This window comes from Cheilinus undulatus, linkage group 7, assembly GCF_018320785.1.
Source record: "Cheilinus undulatus linkage group 7, ASM1832078v1, whole genome shotgun sequence".
In the NCBI taxonomy this organism is placed as follows: Eukaryota; Metazoa; Chordata; class Actinopteri; order Labriformes; family Labridae; genus Cheilinus; species Cheilinus undulatus.
In genome coordinates, this window is record NC_054871.1 from 52,431,150 (window position 1) to 52,445,594 (window position 14,445).

The following is a 14,445-nucleotide window of genomic DNA, read 5'->3' on the forward strand; positions in this document are numbered from 1 at the left end:
AGCCCACAGTGGGGAATGACTCCGCCCTTCTAATGCTACAATCTAAAATCACAGAGCAGTTCATCTTAGTCCAGTCTGTTGTTAGCTGATGTCACTGCCTTTATTGAAAGTTAACAGTCAGTTAAATGCTGTTTTTTTGCTCATTGTGAGATAAATTTACCAAGTCTATCAGCCACAGTGGTCTATGGATCATTGAAAGCATCAGAACAGAGATCTGCGACAGAAAACGGATTTTGTCTCTTCTTCTAAGGTGCTGAAGGTCAAGAGGTTGGATCATGAGTCCTTTCCTCAATATAGATTGTATCATTTTTTAAATCTGAGAGGATCGTATTTCTCCTGAGTGGGCGTGGCTTCAGCTCATTCAACAGACACGCCAACGCCATCCTGGAGCAGGTTTTACCGACTCATTTTTCATGATTCTGAAGCTTAATTTTAAAAACTTAGGCATGTTTTATTTGACTGATTTTTGACCTGTCATACAACAAACCTAAATACAGATTTATTTTTACTTGTGTGAGTTTTTCCTCAGTTTTTTCCTCTTTTTTGCAGTGTCTCTGTCTTTCTGCCAACCACCAACCACTACTCACCATGGTTTGCACTATAACTGCTGTCTAATAAACTTCTTCAACCCCACTACCTCATTCTCTGCTCCTGGGTCCTTGTCATACGTTCATCACAATTGTCTCTTTAATATTAGAACATTAAAGGGGACATATGTTACTCTTTTAAGACAAGTTTATTTTGGTCTCAGATATATCAGCCACATGGAAACGGCGTTCTGGGTGACTGAAAACAATACTTTTTGAAAATGGGTCCCAGAGTGCATAAATCCATAAACGACTACCGTTTCGTCTCCGTGTGGACGGCTACCCGCATCTTTCTTTAAACGATTATGTTACACACAGTGTAGCTCCCTTAAGGCGCCTGCGCAGGTCCGGCCAAAACAATAATAGCGGACTACACGGTTGTGTTCGTGCTGCAGAAGCTACTGAGCTTGTTATAGCTTTTACAGAAAAATCTGATGCTCTTTTACCAACTCTGCGAAACACACACACCATATGTTCTTAAATCCAACGTGGAGAACAATCAGAAAGGCAACTAGAAGAAAGTTTGTGTCAGTTTTCTGTGATGTTCGTCTTCTCTTTTGGTGCATTTCCGTGGCAGCAACACAGCGCCACGTACAGGCTTGGCATATGCACTACAGCGTTTTCAGTTGTTTGCAGTGGTTTCATGCTTACGCAGATATTTCCTGAAATGAGCCCGTCTTTACGGAAAGCTTTAAAACTATGTCGTTTTCATCTCCATGTGGACAGGGCCTTACTCTGTGTGGAGTACAGCTGCTGTAGAGGTGTTTTTTATTTTGTTCATTGTGGAGTACATCATCATCATTTAGAGTTAAACCACCCTGAAAACATTATTCTGCAAGCAGATGAAACTTGACTCCAAATAGACCAAATGTTATATATATATATTTTTTTTTAATTTCATAGCTTTATTGTTGAGGTTTTCAGTTTGTACAACATATATAAACATTAACACACATACATATTAACATACCAAACGCACTGAACTTGTACATACAGTAATCAACATCAAACCTGCCCATTATCCCTCAGTTCCCCCCATTAGACCAAGAGCATACCTTAACACAAAAGTAATAAAAATGATTTGAAAAGAAGAGTAGACTGACAAAAATAAATAAATAAATAATAGTAATAAACATGAAGTAAGATACAGAGATTTGGACATGTAAATTTACAAGTAAAACATAGAAGACATTTAAACTAAAGTGAGACAGTAAGGGATCCATTTCACAGTAATTATCCACTGCAGCAACAGGCCAACCCAATGAACATTAGTTGGCTGACATCAGAGAGTAATTTCTTTTATAAATTTGAGAAAAGGAGACCATACTTTGGTGAACTTATCAGGGCATCCTCTCAGTGTGTACCTTATTTTCTCTAGTTGTAGCAGAGACAGCAACTTATTCACCCATCTTCTAAAGGAAGGAGGTTTATTAGATTTCCAATTCATTAGGATGAGTCTGCGTGCTATAAGGCTACTGAATGCTATTGCTGTTTTTTTGAGCATTTGTGGCATGGATTTCCATAGATACTACTCCAAAAATGGCAGTGAGTAGGTTGGGCCTAAGAGATGTGTCACACAGAGCAGAAAGGCAATCAAATACTGAGGACCAGAAGTTAACTGTGGAGGGGCAAGTCCAGAACATGTGACCAAATGAAACTGGGTTGCTGCATCGAGGGCAGTTAGGGTTAACAGTGGGGTATATTTCAGCTAGTCTATTGTTGGAGTAGTGAGTTCTATGTAACACCTTGAACTGGATTTGTCCATGTCTTATAGAGTAATATATATATAGAGGAAGTATGAATACTTGAGATGCAATTTGCCCAAACTTCTTCAGGGATTAGGATTTCTAAATCCCATTCCCAGGTCTCGTGTAGTTTAGTCATCCCTGGAGGATCAATATTTTGGATGATATTATAAGTTCTTGAAATTAATCCCTTGTTAAAAGGGTTCAGATTTAAGAGTTCATACGTATGGTCTTTGATTGGAGGTTTGGGATAGGTAGGAAAATGTTTAGCAGCAAAGTTGCACGCTTGGAGGTATCTAAAAAAATGTGATTTGGGGATATTGTGTTCTCTACATAGAGATTCGAAGGGCATAAATGATTCTTCATCAAACAGGTCTTGAAAGAAAACCAGCCCATGCCGGTGCCAGCCTGCAAAGCTTAAATTAATCTGTGAAGGTTTAGGATTAGAGGACAGTGGAGAGAAGCTATTTATTTGGTCAAAATTGAAGTGACGATGAAATTGTGTCCAGATTTTAATGGTGTTAGACACTACAGGGTTAGAGAAACACTTAGTTCCGGTGCATGACGATAGTGGAGCAGTGAGTAAAGAAACTGGGGATATTGCTGTATGTGAGTTAAGTTCCATTTTTGCCCAGGTAGGACCATCCTTATCAAAGGAAGTGGTCACCCAGTAGGTCAGCTTGGACATATTTGCTGCCCAATAATATTCAAGAAAAGGAGTTGATTTATTCCATATGAAGGTTGAAGCCAAACAGGGAGTGCTTAAAACAAATATAGAAATCTCAGTAAAATTGTCATTTTGAGGGCGTGAACTCGACCAGCTAATGAGATTGGGAGACTCACCCATCTTTCTAAAACTATTTTTGTCTGCTTCAACAGTGCATTAAAATTTACATCTATGAGGGTTTTAAATAACCTGGTTATGTTTACACCTAAGCACTCGAAGGACTGATTTTCGACTTTAAAAGGAAACTGATCATATGATAGGGTTATACTGGCATTATTTACCGGAAAAAGAAGGCTTTTATCCAAGTTTAATTTATAGCCCAAGAAGCTCCCAAACTTCTGTAATAGATTTAGAAGATGGGGTATGGACTGTACTGGGTCTGCAATATAGGGGAGCAGGTCATCTGCATATAATGAGACTTTATGGATTATGTCTCCCCTCTTAATGCCCTTTATTTTCTCGTCATTTGTAATTGCAATAGCGAGGGGTTCCAAGGCCAGGTCAAAAAGAAATGGCGACAAGCAGCAACCCTGGCGGGTGCCCTTGTATATATTAAAGTAATCTGATATTAAGCCATTTGTTTTGACTGCAGATTTAGGGCTGTCATAGAGAATTTTTATCCATTTACGAAATATTTCCCCAAACCCAATTTTTTTAAGACTTCATGTAAGTACTTCCACTCTATTCTGTCGAATTCCTTTTCGGGGTCTAGAGACAGGATCACCTCAGGCAGTTGTACTGTATCAGTTGAGTGTAGTATATTAAGGAGTCTCCTCACATTCGAAAACGAATGTCGTCCTGGTATGAAACCTGATTGGTGTTGATGTATTATTTTCGGTATGACCTCGTTTAATCTATTTGCAAGGGATTTTGTCAGTATTTTATAATCACAGCATAAAAGACTTAGGGGTCTGTAGGAGGAGCAGTCTTGTGGGTTTTTATCCTTTTTTAGCAATACTGATAAAGTTGCTTGTGAAAGGGCTGTTGGTAGCCTGCCAGTCTCTAGTATCTCATCATACATAGCTTTGAGGATGGGTATTAATTTGAAAGAAAAAACCTTGTAAAACTCCACCGGAAAACCATCCAGTCCAGGTGCACGCCCACTCTGCATGGAGTTAATTGCAATTTGCATCTCACTGGTTGTAAGTAGTTCATCCAGAGAAAACTGGGCTTCTGAACTGAGCGTTGGGGTGTCTGCTGTGTCCAGTAAGGACGGCATTGCACATGCATCAGTTTCCATGTTGGAGAGATATAAGTCTGAATAGTATTTCTTAAATTGACTGTTAATGTGTTTAGGGTCACAAGTAGTAGTATCTGGACCAATGTTTATCTGTTATTTGGTTTATTTGATGTTATTTGATGGGAAAGCATTCTGCCAGCTTTGTCTCCATGTTCATAGAGATCCTGTTTTGTTCTAAGTAAATTCTTCTGTCCTCTAATCTGCTTGATGAGTGGAAAGATTTTTATATTCCATTTGTAGAAGGTGGTGCTCTTTGTAGAGTTCTGGAGTGGGAGATGTGGAGTACGTTTTGTCCAAATCCATTACTAATTTTTCTATTTCTGAAAGATGCCCATTGCGTTGTTTATTCGTGTGAGCTGTATATGATATTATCTGACCTCTGATGTAAGCCTTTAATGTTTCCCAGAATGTGCATTGAGATATGTCTGGACAGTCGTTTATATCAAGAAACAAGTCTATTTGCTGATTGACAAATTAAATGTTGTATTTTAACAGTAAAATTTTATTCAATTTGAGTCAAATTTACTCCAGTAAAGTGATTCACTGTTAACCCAAAAGTTGTTTGTGATCAAATAATTTACGTAAATATTACTTAAAAAAAAAAACTATGTTTATTTGCATTACTTGAATAAATTAGGGGTGTTCTACCTATTATAATGTGATTATAGAGTGTACTTGAGGGCGGCATGGCAGCACAGTGGTTAGAGTTGTTACCTCACAGCAAGAAGGTTGCTGGTTCGCTTCCCAATCAGAGCCTTTCTGTGCAGAGTTTGCATGTCCTCCCCATGCACATGTGCGTTTTCTCCAGGTACTCTGTCTTCCCCCCGCCACCAAAAACATGCCCATTAGGTTAATTGATCACTCTAAATTGCCCTTAGGAGTGAATGTGAACTCTATGTGTTGTATATCTCTGTATGTCTCCTCCTACAAACCCTCTTAAACTTTGGGTTTACTTTTAATTTTGAGTTAGATTTAACTTAAAATATCTTAAAATAACGAGTGCTGCAAGGCATTGAATTCTGATTGGCTGGCTGAATTCAAACTTGTCTTGGCTTGTTTGAGACAAAATTGCACCTTTTCCTTTTTCAAGCATCTAAGACAGCAGCTAAGTAGACTGGTTTCTCTCTCAGTCAGTTCTTAACTTCTTTGAACTTGGTAAGTTATTTTTTAATCCTCATTGATCATCGCTGAAGCATAAATTACATTCAAAGAATTACTGAGTTCATTTTGCTGTTTATTTCATTTGAGAACAGTTATTAGCATCTGTGGTTATCTTAAAGTTTCTTTGTTACTCTTAGCTAGCGCTAATAATAGTAAAATGTTATATCAACACTGATGATTTAAAATATAATCTTTAAGTCTTAAAAATATGAAAATGTAAAGGATAAGATACAAAGCTCAGATATGTGGTGAAAGAAATTCATTTATATTTTAATTTAACATTATCAATTTGGTATCTCCCAAATATAACTTAAACTCACGACTGACTTTTTAGCCCATATTTCAACCTTTAAGACACACAACTTTATATTTTACCTCATATTTTAACCTTAAAAACTCATGATTTTGACTTTCTATCTCATATCTTTACCTTTTATTAACATGAATTTGACTTTAGATTTCATGTTTTGACCTTATGGACTCATAAGTTTGACTTTTGCCTCAGATTTTGAGCCTTTAAATTGATCATTTTGACTTCTTTAATCTCAAAATGATTTATAATCAGTGCTAAGACACACGCTGAACCTTTGAGTGGGCGTCCTCTGCTCTCAGGAAAGTGGAGCCCTTTACACACCTACTTCCACTGCTGCTCCTCCTTCTTCTCCACAACATATGGAAATCCCCACATGTCCTACACATGTCTCCACTGCTGCAGCCACTTCCCTTCTAGCGCCTGTACCCTTCTCTGTCACAGAGACAGGGGTGAGGTTGGCGCTTTGCTCTGGGAAGGCAGCTGGCCCAGATGGTGTGTGTCCAAGGCTGCTTAAAGACTGTGCTTCGCAACTGTGTCAACCTCTCCACAGGATCTTCAACCTGAGTCTACAGCTGGGGCGGGTGCCTGCTCTATGGAAAACATCCTGTATTGTACCGGTACCAAAAATAAAATGTCTGGCTGAACTAAATGACTACAGACCAATTGCCCTTACTTCACACATCATGAAAACTCTGGAGCGGCTGATTCTATGCCTACTGAGGCTTGAGGTCAAAGACAAACTCGATTCCCTGCAGTTTGCATACAAAGAACACATTGGAGTGGATGATGCCATTCTCTTCATGCTTCACTGTGCCCTGTCTCATCTGGAGGAACCTGGCGTTTATGTGAGAATCATGTTCTTTGATTTTTCAAACGCATTCAACTCCATCCAACCTACCATACTCAAAGAGAAGCTCACAGAGATGGGAGTGGATCCTTCCTGTGTTTCTTGGATCACAGATTACCTGACAGGAAGGCCACAGTTTGTCAGGCTGGGAACTGTGTTTCTGGGACATTAATGAGCAGTACAGGAGCTCCACAAGGGACAGTCCTGGCTCCATTCCTGTTCACACTGTATACATCAGACTTCAAATACAGCACTGAGTCCTGCCACATCCAGAAATACTCGGATGACACTGCTATCATGGCATGTATGAGAAATGGACAAGAAGGCGAATACAGAGATCTGATAAGTGCCTTCAGTGACAAAAACTGCCTCCTACTCAACACCTCAGAGACAAAGGAAATGATCATAGATTTCCGCAGATCCAACCAGGGAACACTTGTGGCGTGGACATCAAGGTGGTGACAATGTACAAATATTTAGGTGTGCACCTGGATAATAAGTTGGACTGGTCTAAAAACGTAGACGTCATCTACAAAAAGGGGCAGAGCCACCTCTTTTGCCTGAGAAGACTCCGATCAATAGACATCTGCAGTAAGATGCTGCAGATGTTTTATCAGTCTGTGGTGGCAAGTGTTTTGTTTTATGCTGCAGTCTGCTGGGGAGGCAGTGTAAAACACAAGGATGCAGATTAACTAATTACAGAAAAAAATAACATGATAAAGAAAATAACGCATTTAATCTCAATTTATTTTTGCACTCCAAACAGCACGGAACGTTTTTCATTGCACGAGTTCCCGGTATACCCGTAATACTGATGCACAAGACACAACAGGACAAACACCATGGAAACCGATGAGAAGTTGTTGCTGGGTTTGGTGGGCAGAAAATTTAGTTTTAAAAAACTACCGGATGGACACCTGGATAAAAGCACAGTTGTATGCAAGCTGTGCAAGAAAAAATTTGCCTTCTAGCCTCCGCTGCCACCTCAATGCCACACATGCTGCAGCTAGCACAGACAACGTTCCTAGTCCGAGCAGGCAGCGTCGCCAATCCACACTCAACAAGATGACAGGGTTCAGAGCCAAAATGAGTAAGTCCACGACTGACAAATGAACAAACTCACTGGCAAAATGGATTTAAGTGGACTGTTGACCACTCTCAGTGATAAAAGATAAGGGGCTAGAAGCAGTGCTACAGATAGCGTTGTCCGACCCAAATTAAGAACTGCCATGCAGGAAGAAAATTTCAAACAATGCAATCATAATATTCCTTATTCATATAGCACTTTATGTTAACACTCAGTGATGAAAATCAACATGATTTTGTTATTTAAGCTCATTTATGTCTATTCATTGACTCAGTCATATACCAAAATCCATTTCAATTGAAAAATGTTGCTTCTTGTGTCAAATATTGATATGCAATTAATCTCAATTACAAAACCTCTTATTAACTAGATTAATTTTTTTAATCGAGTCCCATCACTAGAATAAATATATTCACCTTACAGCAAAAAGAATCACTCAACTTGTTCAAAGTTAAATATTTAATTTTGAACAACATTCCATGAACCGTACATTAAAGAATAATTTCTGAATCATGCTTCATCATTGACACACAAATAAAGACCAAAGCTGCCAGAGCTGACAGCTCAGAGGTCCAAAGAAAACTAAAAACATCAGAAACGACAAACTGACAGAGACCGAGAGTCACACAGGCCCAATCCCAATGTCCACACTCACACACTCACTGACTTTGAAGGGCACTCCCATTAAGTCCATGAGGGCTTGGGGCTATCCCACTGTCAAATCATAAAGTGTGTGAGGGATCTCTCGCTGACTTTTTAAGCCCTGCATCCCTCATCCACCCTTTTCGTGAATAGGCATCTCTGCAGACTTACCGGGCATTCACATCAAGAGCGAGAAAATTTGCGCAAATGAATCACATGTAAAGTCAATGTAAAGGCACGAGCTGATGTCAGTTCGCCTCGGGCGGCGCGAATTGCGTGAATACACAGCATGTGACGTGCGCGAGCGAGTTCAAACCTCTGAACTCTGGTGAATTTTCGTGCCGGTTGGAGGAAGCGGAAGGAGAGAGACGAGCGTGGGAGATTTCGAAAATAGTTTGGACGGACTGATAAACTGTATGTGAACTGTATTTTGTTTTTGACACTGAGATTGGATTGTGGATAACTGGACTGGTTGACTTTAGGACGGAGTGTTGTGGGGATACTTGTAAGAGTATTGACCGACGGCCTGTATAGGTCCAGAACAATATTCTTGCGAGTTCCCTGCAATCTCTGACAGGATGACAGGGAAAGAGACGGATTTTGACAGCATGGAGTTCAGTGGAGAGGAAGAAAGGAGAGAAGGCACATGGGAGAGTGTAGAAAGGAGGAAGAAGGGAATTAAGAGAAAGAAAAATGACAAACCTAGCGGTAGAGTGAAACGGAGAGTGAGGGGAGTGAAGAGTGGTTCTGAAAGATAAAAGGTATAATGTTGTCGTGTGTTTTGAGGGAGCGGGGGAGTAAAGGGAGTTGACCCGCTGAAGCTAACGAAGATCATTAGAGCACAGGTTGGGGAGGTGAAGTTTGCAAGGGTTCTGGGTGACGGAAACCTACTGATAGGTTGCAACACAAAACAGCAAGTGGAAAAAACTAAGAAATTGACCAGTTTTGGGAAAATAAATGTAGCCAGAGTGGTTAGAGTTGGGGAACAAAGAACAAAAGTACAGAAGGAGGTGATCAGTGGAGTACCCGTCACAGTCAGCATGACAGAGCTGCTGGAGAACCTGAAAGTGAGACATAGAGAGGTTAAGAATGTTACAAGAATGACGAGAGGTGTGGAGAAAAAAGACACTGAGACAGTAATGATAGAGTTTGAAGCAAAGGAGCTACAACAGGAGATTTACTTTGGATTCATTAAATACAGAGTCAAGGAATTCAAGGAAGCCAAAATGCTGTAACTGTGGAGGAAACCACAGTGTAGCATACTGGGGATGTGAGGCTCTTAGAAGAGAAGTGGAAGTGCAGCAGATAAAGATGAAAGAGAAGGTATCATATGCCCAAGCAGTTAAACTGGCAAGACAAGACAAACAGAAAAAGGAGGGAGAGTGCAGCAAAGAGCAACAGGAGGCAAAAGAGAAGCCAGAAGAAAAGAAGGTATGGGCAGAGAAGAAAAAATTGGTGACTTTTATAGCTGGAGTGATTAATGCAACTCATGAGACCAAGTCTAAGACTGAAAGGATTCAGATTATTGTGAAAGCTGCAGAGCACCATCTGGATATGATAGGGCTGAAATGGGAAGAAGTGAGCGATGAACTCAGGGTACAGTCAAGCCAAGAAGCAACATGTGAGGGTTAATACTACTAATAATGCCTATCCTCCAGTGGAACACAAGAAGTTTGATATCAAATGGACAGGAGTTTAAGCAGTTTATAGCTGACAGAGCAGAGAACCAGATGTTATATGCATCCAAGAGTCCTGGCTAAAACCATCGCTTAATTTTGTGCTATATGGTTATGTGACAGTGAGGAGGGATAGGCCACAAGCAACAGGGGGTGGGTGTTTTACTTTTGTAAAGGAGTGCATCCCGTATAGGATTCTTGACACAGGGAGGGAAGAGGAGTATGTGGTGGTGAAAGTGTGGGCTGAAAGGAGAGAACTGGTAGTTGTAAATTATTACAACCCTTGCAAGAGGTTGGAGCTGAATAAACTGGAAGAGATAAATGGGCAGGGTGAGGGTGCGGTCCTCTGGTGTGGTGATTTTAATGGGCATAGTGCACTATGGGGAGGTGACAGGACAGATCATAATGGCCAGATAACTGAAGAACTGCTTGATGAGAAACATTTGGTGTGTTTAAATGATGGCAGCCACACAAGAATTGATGTAAATTCTGGAAAGGAATCAGCACTAGACTTGACTCTAGTATCAAACAGTATTGCAACAATATGTGATTGGTCAGTGTATCAAAGAGGAACTATAGGGAGTGATCATTATCCAGTGTAGTGCAAAATTAATATTGCTTCCCCACAGGGTGTAGAGAGTGTTAGAGGAAAGTGGATATTTGCAAAAGCAAACTGGGAGGTATTTATGGAAGAAGGAGACAAACTACTAAACCAGGTCACTGAGGAACTGAGTGTGGAAATGCTTGATTGCAAAATAAAACAAAGCATTATAGTAGCTGCAACAAAAGCTATTCCAAAAAGTAACGGAAAGAAAAAGAAGAAGGTAGTGCCATGGTGGGACAGTAAATGTAAGGAGGCAGTGAGAAGCAAAGACAAAGCATTCAGACTAGTGAAAAGAACACATAATTTTCAACATTTGATTCAGTACAAGCAAACTCAGGCAGCAGTGAGAAGGACGATAAGACAGGCCAAGAGAAATCACTGGAGACAGTATTGTGACTCAATAGGAAGCTCAACAAAAGTAGGGGAAGTGTGGGGGATGATTAAGAAAATGGGAGGGGATAGAAGAGAGTGGAGTTATCCTGTTTTGATAGATGGAAGCACCACAGCAGTCAAAAATAAAGAAAAAGCAGAGCTGATGGCAAACACGTTCACTAAGGTGCATAGCACAAATAATTTATCAGAAGAAGGTCAAAGAGGCAGAGAAGGAACAAGAGCAGAAAACAAAGGGGCACTCAGTAGAAAAATGAATTTTGATGGAGTGGAAAATGTTCCTTTTACCATGGATGAGCTGAAGAGGGCGCTTAATAAAACAGGGCAGACTGCACCAGGGAAAGATGAATTATGTTACTGTATGTTCAAGCATCTAAGCGAAAGAAGCTTAGGGAAGTTATTGACACTATATAACAAGGTATGGGAAGAAGGGAGAATGCCAAAGAGCTGGAAGGAAGCAATCATCATTCCAATACGGAAACCTGGGAAAGATGCAAGCAAGCCAGAGAATTACAGACCCATAGCTCTTATGTCACATGTATGCAAATTAATGGAAAGGATGATAAATGAGCAGTTAATCTTCTTATTAGAGAGCAAAAGTATGCTGGCATCCTATCAAAGTGGATTTAGGAAAGGGAGACAAACAGTGGACCCAATGGTGTGCTTGGAGGAGGAAATACGGAAAGCCCAAGTGAATAAAGAGACGGTAGGAGCAGTGTTTTTTGATGTTGAGAAAGCATATGACATGTTATGGAAAGAGGGCCTCCTGATAAAGCTCCACTTAATGGGGGATTGGAGGAAGAATATTTAACTGGGTAATGGACTTCTTAAATGGATGAACTATTCAGGTGAGAATAGGAGCAGAATTATCCAGCCAGTATGAAGTTGAAAATGGTACGCCACAAGGGAGCGTAGTAAGTCCAACATTATTCTCAGTAATGACTAATGATATTTTTGAAAGTGTTCCATGTGGAATGGAGAGATCTTTATTTGCAGATGAAGGTGGCTTGTGGAAAAGGGGGAGGAATTTTGAGCATGTTTTCAAGAAAATACAGGAGGGAATCAACCAAGTCGAGAGGTGGGGAACTAAATGGGGATTCAAGTTCTCAGTGGAAAAATCAAAAGTTGTTTTCTTTACAAGAAAGAAACTAACTCATTGCAGATTAAAAATGTATGGAGAGGACATTGAAAGAGTTGAAAGTTTTCACTTCTCAGGGGTACATTTTGACCAGACATTAACCTGGAGAGATCATATCAGTAAGTTGATCAACAAATGTAAACAAGTGTTAAATGTCATGAGATGCCTTGTAGGACTGCGGTGGGGTGCAGACTTTATGTCATTGAAGCACGTTTATGTGGCCCTAATCAGATCCCGGTTGGACTATGGGAGTATACTTTATGGTTCAGCAGCAAAGTCAGTATTGGCAGGCTTAGATGTTATCCAAGCACAAGCGCTAAGGCTGTGCTTAGGAGCAGTCAGATCTTCTCCTGGTTGAGGCAGAGGAAATGCCATTGTACTTGAGGAGGAAGCAACTGACGGCCCACTACTGGTTTAAATTAAAGGGCAGGGTGCTGAGCACCCTGCAAACAGTGTGCTGCAGGACTGTTGGGAGAAGGAAAGAGCTCAAAAAGAAATTTTTGGATGAATGAAGTAGCTAAAGATATGGGTGTGTTTGAAAAAGAGTTTGCAGAGACTGCACTATGGCCTGAAAGGCCTCTCTGGCTGTATGAGAAGCGAACAATAGACTGAACTTCTGCAAATTAAGCAAGCTAATAAAAACACAGATTTAGTCAATGGATTTTATCATCTTGTAGAAAACAGATATGAGGACTGGGTCCAAGTTTTTACTGACGGGTCAAAGGAGCCTCTCACAGGTGCAACAGGTGCTGCAGTGGCAGTACCTGGTGTTAATTTTGGGTGCAGTAGGAGGACATCCGATCACATTAGCGTTTTTGCTGCTGAGTTGTTTGCTGTGGTTATGGCAAAAGAATGGGCTGAAAAGAGTGGCTGCAAAATAGTTGCCATATGCAGTGATTCTGTGGCAGCCTTGACCAGTATTGGAACAGATGTAGCAAGATCTCATCAAGATTTAATATTTGAAATTTTGATCTCTTTTGAAAGACTGAAAAATATGTGATGTTGTGTTTCTGTGGGTCCCTGCACACATGGGCATTGTTGGGAACGAAAGAGCAGACAAGCTGGCAAAGGAGGCAGTTAGAAGAACAGCTATCGAAGTAAATATTAAATTGTCAAAGTCAGAGGGTAAAAGTATTGTGTGGAGCAAAGTGACTCAGATGTGGCAAAAAAAATGGAACACTGAGACCAAAGGAAGACATTTATATTCAATACAAAACAGCATCAAGAAACAGAGGTCATAAAAGGAAAGAACGAGTAGTAATAACAAGACTAAGGATTGGGCATAATAACTTGAATAGCACACTGCTCATAAGAGGGAAACACCCAACAGGACTGTGTGAGCATTGTCAAGAGCCAGAAACAACAGCACATATACTTGTGTCATGTGATAGATACAGACAAGAAAGACAAATAATGTTGAATAAGTTGGAGAGAATAGGAAGAGCCGAGAATAGTGTGAAAGGTATTCTTGAATGTGCAGAATATGCGCAAGGGAGAGAGGAAGTGTTGACTTTTTTGACTGTGACTGGACTGTTAAACAGAATATAAAATGATCGAGTAACTAGAGTACGAGAAATTGAAGTGGCAGTAATGCAACTTCATGGATGCCAGCTGCCGTTAAAAACCAGCGAAGAAGAAGAAGAATTTTTGCGCCGCGATGGCCAATCAGCACGGAGATCCTCCGGCGATGTCACCGGATGTTTCCGAGGGAGGGCCGGCCCAGGACGCTGATTCAACCCGAAAATGGAGCAGAGACTGGGGCTATTTTCGAATTGGCCTACTGCATACTCCTGCCAAACGCAGTATGCAGTATGTATTATGCACTGCGTACTGCATTCAACCGTAGTATGCAGTATGAATGCCAGTCGGACGTTATTGTGTAGTATGCTTGGGCCGGTTTAGCTGGTTTCCGGTATACAGCAGTACGTCATACCCTGGTCAATATTAAACGACGCACACATTGTTTTCCATCCATTTACGTACAGAAAAATCTGGGAAGCACTTTTATTTGATTTTTTAGGATTTTTATAGCTGTTGTTTTTAGCTTAGCATGTATAGTGCAGTGAAAGGACATACTTCACAGCACCTTTCCAGCCGTTACGAGCCTTAACGGCAAAACAAAAACAATAGTGACCTTATTACAACTTATTTCGCTATAGTACACGTTAAAAAAGTAAAGGTAAAAGGTAATGGCACTTTTTGTAACCGTCAGTCGGTCCAATGAAAGTTCTGCCGCTCTCTGCTATTATGAACTCTGACCCAGCGCTTTGCATTGTGGGTAACAGTAG